The sequence below is a fragment of the Oncorhynchus tshawytscha genome, linkage group LG03 (assembly GCF_018296145.1).
Source record: "Oncorhynchus tshawytscha isolate Ot180627B linkage group LG03, Otsh_v2.0, whole genome shotgun sequence".
In the NCBI taxonomy this organism is placed as follows: Eukaryota; Metazoa; Chordata; class Actinopteri; order Salmoniformes; family Salmonidae; genus Oncorhynchus; species Oncorhynchus tshawytscha.
In genome coordinates, this window is record NC_056431.1 from 15,699,297 (window position 1) to 15,709,504 (window position 10,208).

Consider the following 10,208-nt stretch of genomic DNA (forward strand, 5'->3'; position numbering starts at 1 on the left):
AGGGCAACATACACTACATGACCAAAATATATGGGCACCTGCTTGTCAAACATCTCATTCCAAAATCATGGGCATTAATATGGAGTTGGTCACTTACTTTGCTGTTATAACAGCCTCCACTCTTCTGGGAAGGCTTTCCACTAGATGTTAGAACATTGCTGTGGGGACTCGCTTCTGTTCAGCCACAATTAGTGAGGTCGGACACTGATGTTGGATGATTAGGCCTGCCTCGCAGTCGGCGTTCCAATTCATCCCAAAGGTGTTTGACGGGGTTGAGGTCATCACCATTTCTGTATGGAACTTGTTTTGTGCACAGGGGCATTGTCATGCTGAATTGGGAAAGGGCCTTCCCTGAACTGTTGCTACAAAGTTGGAAGCACAGAATCGTCTCAAATGCCATTGTATGCCGTAGCGTTAAGATTTCCCTTCACTGGAACTAAGGGGCCTAGCCCGAACCATGAAAAACAGCCCCATACCATTATTCCTCCTCTACCAAACTTTACAGTTAGCATTATGCATTGGGGCAGGTAGCGTTCTCCTGGCTTCCGCCAAACCCTGATTCGTCCGTTGGACTGCCAGATGGTGGAGCGTAATTCGATACTCGAGAGAACGCATTTCCATACCTCCAGAATCCAATGACGGCGAGCTTTACACCCCTCCAGCCTACACTTGGCATTGCGTATGGTGATCTTAGGCTTGTGTGCAATTGCTCGGCCATGGAAACACATTTCATGAAACTCCCAACGAACAGTTATTGTGCTGACGTTGCATCCAGAGGCAGTTTGGATTTTTACACCCTACGCGCTTCAGCACTTTTTTAATGATCAATTAGCCTTTTAAAATGATAAACTTGGATTAGCTAACACAACGTGCCATTGGAACACATGAGTAATGGTTGCTGATAATGGGCCTCTGTACGCCCATGTAGATATTCCATTAAAAATCAGCCGTTTCCAGCTACAATAGTCATTTACAACATTAACAATGTCTACACTATATTTCGGATCAATTTGATGTCATTTTAAAAGACAAAAAAATGTGCTTTTCTTTCAAAAACAACCCCCAGAACCATCCTCACATACGTTGTGCCCCCGCTGGGTTTTGGTGTGTGTGTGTGTGTGTGTAAGTGATCTGATTTATAGAGAGAAGCTCTTTCAGAGGGCAGTGGAGACGTTGATCCATGCAGATATAATATCTCTGCTGTCAAAAAGGTTGGCACTGCTACCTGTAAATTGTGGCAGTTGGTCTCTCTCTGTCTCTCTGTGTCTGTTCCAATCATTTATATCCCACATCCCTATATATATATATTTCTCCCCCCTCTCTATCGATCTATCTTTCCTCTCTTTTTCTCTGTCTCTGACTTCACCTTCCCCCTCTCTACCGTCCACTCTAGCTCCCTCTATTATTCTATCTCTCCTCTTTCTATCTCTCTTCACTTTCTTTCTGCCTCTCCTTCAGGAGATAATATGATATCTGTGATGAGAAGCATTTCCTTGCTTTAACGATTCGATAACGACCCCCTCCTATCAATCCTTCACAACGTTGTTCTCTCCACTCTGTTCTCCTGTCATGTGTGTCTCAGGCCGTTAACATTGATGGCACATTACGGAGTTAACTACGGAGATATCAAAAGTGCTCAAAATGTGACATAACTTGGAAAGTGCATGCAAGTGCACTTAAGTGCATATAAGTACCTATAAGTTGCTATAATTGTATTCCAGCAGTCGGAAGAGGAGGTTGAGGACTTTTTAATAACTGTTGCAGTTCAATCTCTTCCTCATTCGAAAGTCGTGTGTGTGTGTGTGGGGGGGGGAGAGACTGAGATGGTATTAAAGAGACCTTATTACCAGGAATTAAATTATAAATAAAATAAATTCCCAGTGTTCTGTATCAGAACCCTACAATTCAGTAAGAATTAGCTGGCATTTGTGATATCATCAGATAGAATGTTCCACAGAGGATAGAAGTATTCAGTCAGTACATCTAGCATGTTTAATAGGAGTCTAGCACCTGTCAATCAAATTAAATAGAATTCTCACAATAAGAGATGTCGTTTCCCCAAATGCCATAAATCTGATCACCCTGTTGCAGGAGAACTTTCCTTTCCTAAAATGTGCAGTGTATTTGAGGTTTAAAAAGGCTTCTGAACTTTGTAGTTTCCACTTAGAAATGTCAGACTTGGTTTTCCCTAATCCACATACAATCATTTCCATGAATTATAATCCACATAACAATTCACATTTCCTGTTGCTGCAGGATTATTTTAGTGCTGTATCAAAGTGGCACAAATTAAGATCCTACATCTGTATCTAAAGGTGAGATAGGGAGGGAGGGAAGTGATAGAAAAAGCGAGAGTGAGATTCTGAGGCAGAGAGTAAGAAACGTGGAGAGGGAGAGAGCAAGACGATGATGATGGCTTGTCTGGGGGGAGATGGCTGACTCCTGGCTGACTCTAATCAGCAGAAATGTAATGTCTTAATAGGCCAGTGCAGTAACACACACACACACCCACCCACACACACACAGTTTTAAAAGGCCGTAGCAGTCAATAAAGTTCCTAATGTGCTTTAAGAAATTAAGCCTTTGGAAAGGAGCAGAGTGCATGTAGGATATTAACCCCAGGCAGTAACCTGCTCTATCAACACTCTAATTAAATTACCCTCTCTCTCTCTCACACACACACTGGGACAAACTCTTCAAAAGGAGGATGAAATTAGTAAGGTAAGGGAGATAAGTCAGATGATGACAGTAGGCGTCTGTGCCAGTGGTCTATAGACGTCTATATTTATTGACCTTGGCTGTTTTGTTATTGATTTATGTATTATGTTTTGATATCTTGTTTCAGAGCACAATCTCTCACTGGTTGCTGCATGCCTCAATATGAATCCCGAGTTGATATTTTCTTTGTAGAGATTGGCTTTTTAATGGAATATGTCACCCATCTGTGGGGCTTTCTGGCCTTCTTTATTCCTTTCTTTTTTGCCTCAGTTCAATATTCAAAAGGCACTCGCACATTAGAGCTATCTTTGTTGCTGGTGATGGTAACAATTGAATAAGATGAATTCAATCAATTGCAGAAGAAGGAAACCGCTCAGAATGTTTACGCTGTATTTTAAGGACAGGTGTTGTTTGTGTCCAACACTGTATCAGAGGTGTCAAGCTGTTTCTCTTGCAGACATTGTAATTGGATATTGACACAAAACCACTCCTGTCCCTAAAATATAGCGGACACATTTGAACCAACAGTGCCGTTTCCATTACCTGATGAAATTGGGACATCTGTCTAGACTCTCTTACTCTGAAACTCCCAAAGTCAATTCAGGCTACCATATTCAACAGAGTGTGTGTGTGTGTGTTTGCCATGCTGAGGTGCACTCTTATGCTGAGACAGGAGACTGTCTGGGAGAATGCTGGACTGGGGAGAGCGGTTAGCAGCACATCAGCAGCTGTCACACACGCACACACACAAAAACACACAAACAAACACACAATGCAGCCGTCAAGCGCTGACAAATGGAGAGACAGGGCCAGATAACTCCCATTCAAACACACACACACACACACACACACACACACACACACACACACACACACACACACACACACACACACACACACACACACACACACGAGTCCATCCCATATCCTATTCGAGCTAGCCCTCTTTCTTTGTCCTCCTGTATTAAGCTGTCAGTGTCAGTGTCAGATCCACTTCACAGAGATAAGGAGTTAGTGTGTGGGTACGTGCGTGCTTGTGTTTGTGTTGGTTTTGGTTCGTACCACCCACTCCTCTATCTAGGAATCTCTTCCATAGACAGACAGCTATACATCTTATTGTCTTTCTTTGTGAGAAACGTTGACTGATCTGTTTTAGAAAAGGCCATAGTGTATCATGAATGTAGTCACAGCCTAACACCTTGCCTTATAATCAGAGGTGTCATGCCCATAGGGGGCACAGGGTTTTTCCTGTTTAATATTTTGTTTTTAATAAATTGTTGTTAATATTGTATCTCTGTAATACTACTAGCCACCTAGCAATTTTATGAAGTTGGCTATAGCTAGACCAGATTGGTTCCCAATCTCATAACTAGCTACCAAGAAAGTTATTTCAGACTATCAATCAAGTTAGAGTAGCTAGCTTGTCTAACTATCTTAGCTGGCATGGCTGCTGGCAACGTTGGTAGACTTTAGAAAAGCAAACAATTACTAAACGTACTGGAAAAGACACACATTCCTTTCAATCTTTTACCCAGATTTTCACAGAGATGCAAAGAAACATATTACATTTCTTAAAAACAACAGTCAGGAGGATACAGAGAGCTCCAGAGGTTTACTTAGTACCCCTCCAGACCACCCCCCAGCCATCTTCACATACTTTGTACCCCCTCAGATTTTGGGGGTGCATGACGCCTCTGCTTATAATGATGTATTATCCATGATGTACAGTGCTGTTATTTGCCCTCTTTCTAATTTTCTCTACTTTTGCATATTTTTTTATACTGTTATACTGTTAATGTTATCAGATCAAAACCTAATGAGATGGGTCTCATTATGTCTGGCGAAAACCAAACGCTGCATATCACAGTAAGAACCTCATACCAACAATCAAGCATGGTGTAGTGTGATGGTTTGGGGATGCTTTGCTGCCTCAGGTCCTGGATGACTTGCCTTAATAGAAGGAACCATGAATTCTGCTCTGTATCAGAGAATTCTACAGGAGAATGTCAGGCCATCCGTCTGTGAGCTGAAGCTGAAGTGCAGCTGGTTCACGCAGCAAAACAATGATCAAAAACACACAATCAAGTCTACATGGTTAAAAAGCAACACATTTGAAGTTTGGGAAGGGCCTAGTCAAAGTCCAGACCTAATCCCAATGGAGATGTTGTGGAAGGACTTGAAACGAGCAGCTCATGCTTGAAAACCCACAAATGTTGCAGAGCTAAAGCAGTTCTGCATTCAAGAGTGGGCCAAAATTCCCCCACAGCGATGTGAGAGACTGATCAACAACTACAGGAAGCATTTGGTTGCAGTCATTGGAGCTAATGGTGGCACAAACTGTTATTGAGTGTAAGGGGGCAATCACTTTTTCACACAGGGGAATTGGGTGTTGCATAAATTTGTTAAATAAAATAAGTATTTTTTTTTTGTTGTTATTTGTAAATGGTTCCCTTTATCTAATATTAGGTACTTGGTTGAAAATCTGATAACATTCAGTATCAAACATATTTACAAAAATAGAGAAAATCAGAAAGGGGGCAAATACTTTTTTACGGCGCTGTACCACATTCTCAAACACATTATGGCTTCAACTCAGAACAGAGACAAAGTTTATAGTTTACAGTAATATACACATACCAGATACACACACACAGAGAATGACTGAATGAAGAATAACTTTGTTCTGCATTCTCCCTCTCTTCTCCTGCAGTCATGGATCATGGGAGGTCAGGGAGACAAAACATAGTCTAATATAGAAGGAGAATGCAGGACCACAGCCTTGGGGAGTGAGAAACAGCAGGTGTGTGTGAGAGAGAGATTGGGAGAGAGGGACTGAGAGAAAATGAGATTGGTGAAATGAATAGTGCACTTTCTTTCCCCAAATGAAAGTGGCTCTCATATTTGGGGAAAAAGTGATGGGGTGTGAAGAAAATCCATCTGAAGGAGGGAGGGATGCCAGTATCCCTGATGAAATGACAAAGGCTCACAAACAGAAAACGAATCAGAGAGAAAAGCAGACAAACAGATTGTATAGAAAGCCAAGGGCTCCCCATGAGACAGTTAGAAACTTCACTGAAACTTTACTGTGAGACTTTACATGGAGAAAATGTACTCATCGTTACATGCAATGTACTTAATTAAAGTGGAATGGACAGTGTTTTAACTATTTTGCAGATATGAAACAAACAATCATAACATTCGTCAAAAAAATCAAACTCCTAGTCAAAGAGTTTCAAACTCCCATGTCACAACATGTCATGATGCTGGTTGTAAAGTAAAGTGTTACCGTTGGCAGAATAGATGGATGCAGTTCAATACAGCATGATTAATATAATTCATCAATACATTTCTTGGTAGTCCAAAAAAATCTTGCTATCAATTTGTAAATCACAGCTGGCCTGGTACACTGTTTGCTTCATCCACCCATTCAGGATGCACTGTTTCAGTTTCAATGACTCAATATTTTGAACAGAAATGGATGACTGTAACTAAGGCTGGGAATGTCAACAAGTCAGTCATGATCACAAGTCAGTCATAACATGACTAATAGGCTAGCACACTTGTGTCAAACACAATGTCTGCGGGCCGAATAGGACACACAAATGAGTATAAATGAGTCAAAAGTTGAGTTATCTACTTTATAAAATTACAGCTTGATGCGCTCGCATCGGTGAATTCAACTTCAATTGTTTTCGTGTGTCCCATTTACAGTAAGGTGACCAGATTTCTGAAATGAAAACCGGGGACATTTCCAGCTCGGCAAGTCAATATATCATTAAAATATCCAATGTTATTATCTATTAAATAATAAAGGGGGACAATTCCAGTTTCATGTATTTAGTTTAACAGGCACGCTGTGATAGAGAAAACAACTATATTACAGAAACACTACAGACAAGACAGAACTGTCCGATCTGAACAGCCATTCAGTGGTCCTGGTCGTCTGGGTAGAATACGAGCAGAAGAGAACATGACATTTTTTTTAAAAAACAGACAATAGTCTATGTGAAATACTTAACATAATAAAGAAATAAGACGATGATGAGGTTGGTACCTACATTGTATACTTATACCAACCTAATCTGTATTTTCTCAGAAGAATGTATCTTCTTCAGGATTGCTCTGTCTTTGGCCAGCTTCTCAATGAACTCCTGGCAGGGGAGGTTGAAGTTTGTCTTCACAATAAGCATGGCCCTGATGGTAGGAACAGTGAACCTATTTCTTGCTGCTGTCCATAGAACATTCATTTGGGAGAACACTCTCTCGACTGGTGCATTACTTCCAGGTAAGCACATGACAACAGACGCTAATCTAGCCAGGTTAGTGTGTGGGATGTCGTTCTCTTTGAAGTGAGTAACCACCATGCTCCATCTCTGACTAAGCGGTGTCTCAGATGTTTTCCATTCCTCAAGCGATCCCCCCTTTAGGAACTCTTGCTGGCCAGTAACCTCGTCAAACAATGCATTATCATTGATGGTCACATTAGGGTGTTTTTCCTGTAGTGTGCCTGCTGCCTTCTGTATCTCTTCATGCTGAGGTTGCCTTTTTAAAAGGAGACAATGTAAATCTTTTAGATGATCTGTGTGCTTTCCCCAATGCTTGCAAGTAGTTCACAGCCGTAGTGAAGAATGATTGGGATGTTTTGAGAAAGCTCTCTTTAGACATGGCTCCCTTTTCCTCCAGCTCTCTCAGAAGTCCTCTGACCAAAACTGGAATGAAGTTGTCATCACGTCTTGCAGTCAATTTTGCCTCAATGTTTCTCAGAATTGCAGCGGACTCCACAGCACAGTGGTCCTGGCCTTCAAGCATCTTGATCGTGTCACTGAATACGGTCAGGTTTCCATGGACAAAGGCCAGCCAAAGTTCAGTCAGTGGATCTTCAAACATTGTTCATAGGACAACAGGGCATTCGTCTTCAGAAATAAAAAAGGATTTCAATGGCACATACATTTTCAGCACTCTCTAGAGCAGGGAGCATGGACAGCCAGCGAACATTGCTGTGTCCTAAAATGTTATGCTACTCCTGGCCAACAAACTCATAAAAGCTCTTCAGTCTTTCTACTCTGACGGTGAAAATATGAAAATATCCAAATATCTTTGTGAGCAGGTTCTCAACATCAAGGGGAATCATATCCAAAGCTGTTCTGGCCGTGTTATGAATGATGTGGGCAGGACAACCTAAGCCAATCACCTCCCGCTGCAGAGCATTTTTTACATTGGTATGGACATTGACCCTCAACAAAATTGGTATTTGTGTTGTCGGAAGAGAATGCCAGGACTTTGTTTTCCAGGTTACATTTTTGGATGACCACCAGGACCTCAGCTGCAATTTCCTCTGCTGTTTCTCCTTTCAATTAAACAAAATCAAGCAGTTTTGTTTCCACAGATGTGCTGCCATCATATATCTTACAATATCTGACTAGTATTGGCAGCAGCTTTCCCTGTCCATGATTGGACGCATCAATGGACAGGGACACAAATTCAACGTGGTCTAGGTCCTGTGTTACCAAAGTAGTTGCCCATGGTGCTAACATGTTACTCACTATGGCTTCACATTTTGTCCTAGCACATGTAAACTTTGGCTCATAAAGCTTCCATGTGAGTTGTGCTGTGCAGTCCATAGATCTGTAACTATGATTGTGTCGCATAGTGTGGTATTCAAAGACACCCTCCTGCACAGCTAAATCATATTCTTCTTGGGAAGGCTCTACCTTCTTGAAGAATGTGGTGACAGAGGGCATACCAACAAGGCCAATCAGACAGGCTTTATGCTTTTTTGTCTGTTGATGTTCTACCACTAATGCTCTTCCCCTGCTGCCAATTGAAAAAGAGGAATTACAAAGGGTGCAGTTAACCATTCTATCGTCTTGACCTGAGCGTATGAATGGAAATTCTCTCATCATGTTGTCATTAAAATGGCATTTCTGTTTCTTGGAAAGAGCCATTGTACCTCCTCTGTCTGCTCTTCTTCACTCTCTTTGTGTCACTCTTCTTACTCTCTTAACTTTTTCTTCTCCTCCAATCTTTCTCCTCCTCTTTTCTTCACTTGTCTTCCTGCTCTTTCTTCCTTTCCTTCTCTTTACGTTTCCACCTCACTCTTCCACACTATCCTCGCTTCACTCTTTTTACTTCCTGATTTTTTTCTTCTCCTTACTCTCCAATCTTTAATAATAAATAGTACACTATTAGATCAAATACTTTGGTTAACAGATTCCCATTGCTTGCCTAATTTTTGTATTTTATCTCAAAAACATTGTTTGGAATAATAAATTGGCAGGCTCTGCAATCATATCTTTACCTTTCCTCCTCGATCTCTTTCACTCTTCTTCCTAGCCAGTCTTCCTCCTCTCCACTCTAACAGAAAACATTATGCTAATGTTATCCATGAAAATTTCTAAATATATTTTCACACTACTTTTAAATAATGCCAAACCATTAAAATTGTAATCTACAAATAAATATTTGTATTATGCATTAATTTAATATCATATTTTCAAAATAGCCAGTCCACTGCATGTTTACATGTGAAAGTTTTTTAACCTAGCTACCATGAAACCTAGCTAGATAACGTTAACTTTGTCGACATAGCTAATGTTAGCTAGCATAACCTATTTAAAACCTTATAAAGCAGATCATCTATCTATATAATAAATTGTGACATTATAACATCATTAGCTAGATCTCAAACTATTGTAACTTACCTAGCTTGAAAAGACATTTGTAGTGATGTGGCTTAACTTGATACTTGCTAGCTTCTGGGCGAGTTTTCCACAGCAGTTCGCTCTAAAAATAGCGCGAGCAAGTAGTTAGTAGAAGAGATAATGAAGCTGCTGTAGCGAGCAGCCCCCTCTGCTGGACAAAACAAGCACAACGCGATTGAGACGTCAACCGGTACTTTCTGCTGCCCGGTCTTTCTTGCCACGTAAAATATTATTTCACTTTGCAGTCCGTTTTTAACGCACAGTTAAAAACGGGGACATTTCCGGGGACAGCTCCAGCCGGGGACAGTCCACCAAAAACGGGGACGTCTGGTCACCCTAATTTACAGTGCAGCAGAGGGAAAGTGTATAGACACATCCCACAGTCCTAGCTAGGCTACTAAAATGTTGCAGTCTAGCTATGGTTTTTAAAGCTCGACAATGAATAACCAAAAAACTAAACCTGCAACAAAACACCATGCAAAGGAGAAACATGTAGGCCTATTATAGTAACATTTGAGCAGTAGCCTATGGTGGCTATTCAACTACAATACATTTTGAGTACACCATCCAGCAATGCTGCATTCAACTGCACCAGTGATCCATGCAGTACAAGGAGTATTTCTATCTGTAATAATGCCCACCTGTGGGGAAAACTCATTCTGATTGGCTGGGCCTGGCTCCCATTAGGATGGCTCCAATGTAGATGGACCTATGCCCTCCCAGGCCCACCCATGGCTGCGCCCTTGCCCAGTCATGTGAAATCCATAGATTGGGGATAATGCATTTATT

General features: G+C 41.2%; 1 long non-coding RNA gene across 1 annotated transcript; it reads right to left on the minus strand.

The window, feature by feature from the left end:
• Window positions 1–4,912: 4,912 nt before the first annotated feature.
• On the minus strand, window positions 4,913–9,488 carry LOC121846255. The gene is made up of 3 exons (XR_006083152.1): window positions 9,017–9,488; window positions 6,796–6,912; window positions 4,913–6,661 (listed from the first exon to the last, which is right to left on the minus strand). It is a non-coding gene; the product is annotated as an uncharacterized LOC121846255 (long non-coding RNA).
• Window positions 9,489–10,208: the final 720 nt, after the last annotated feature.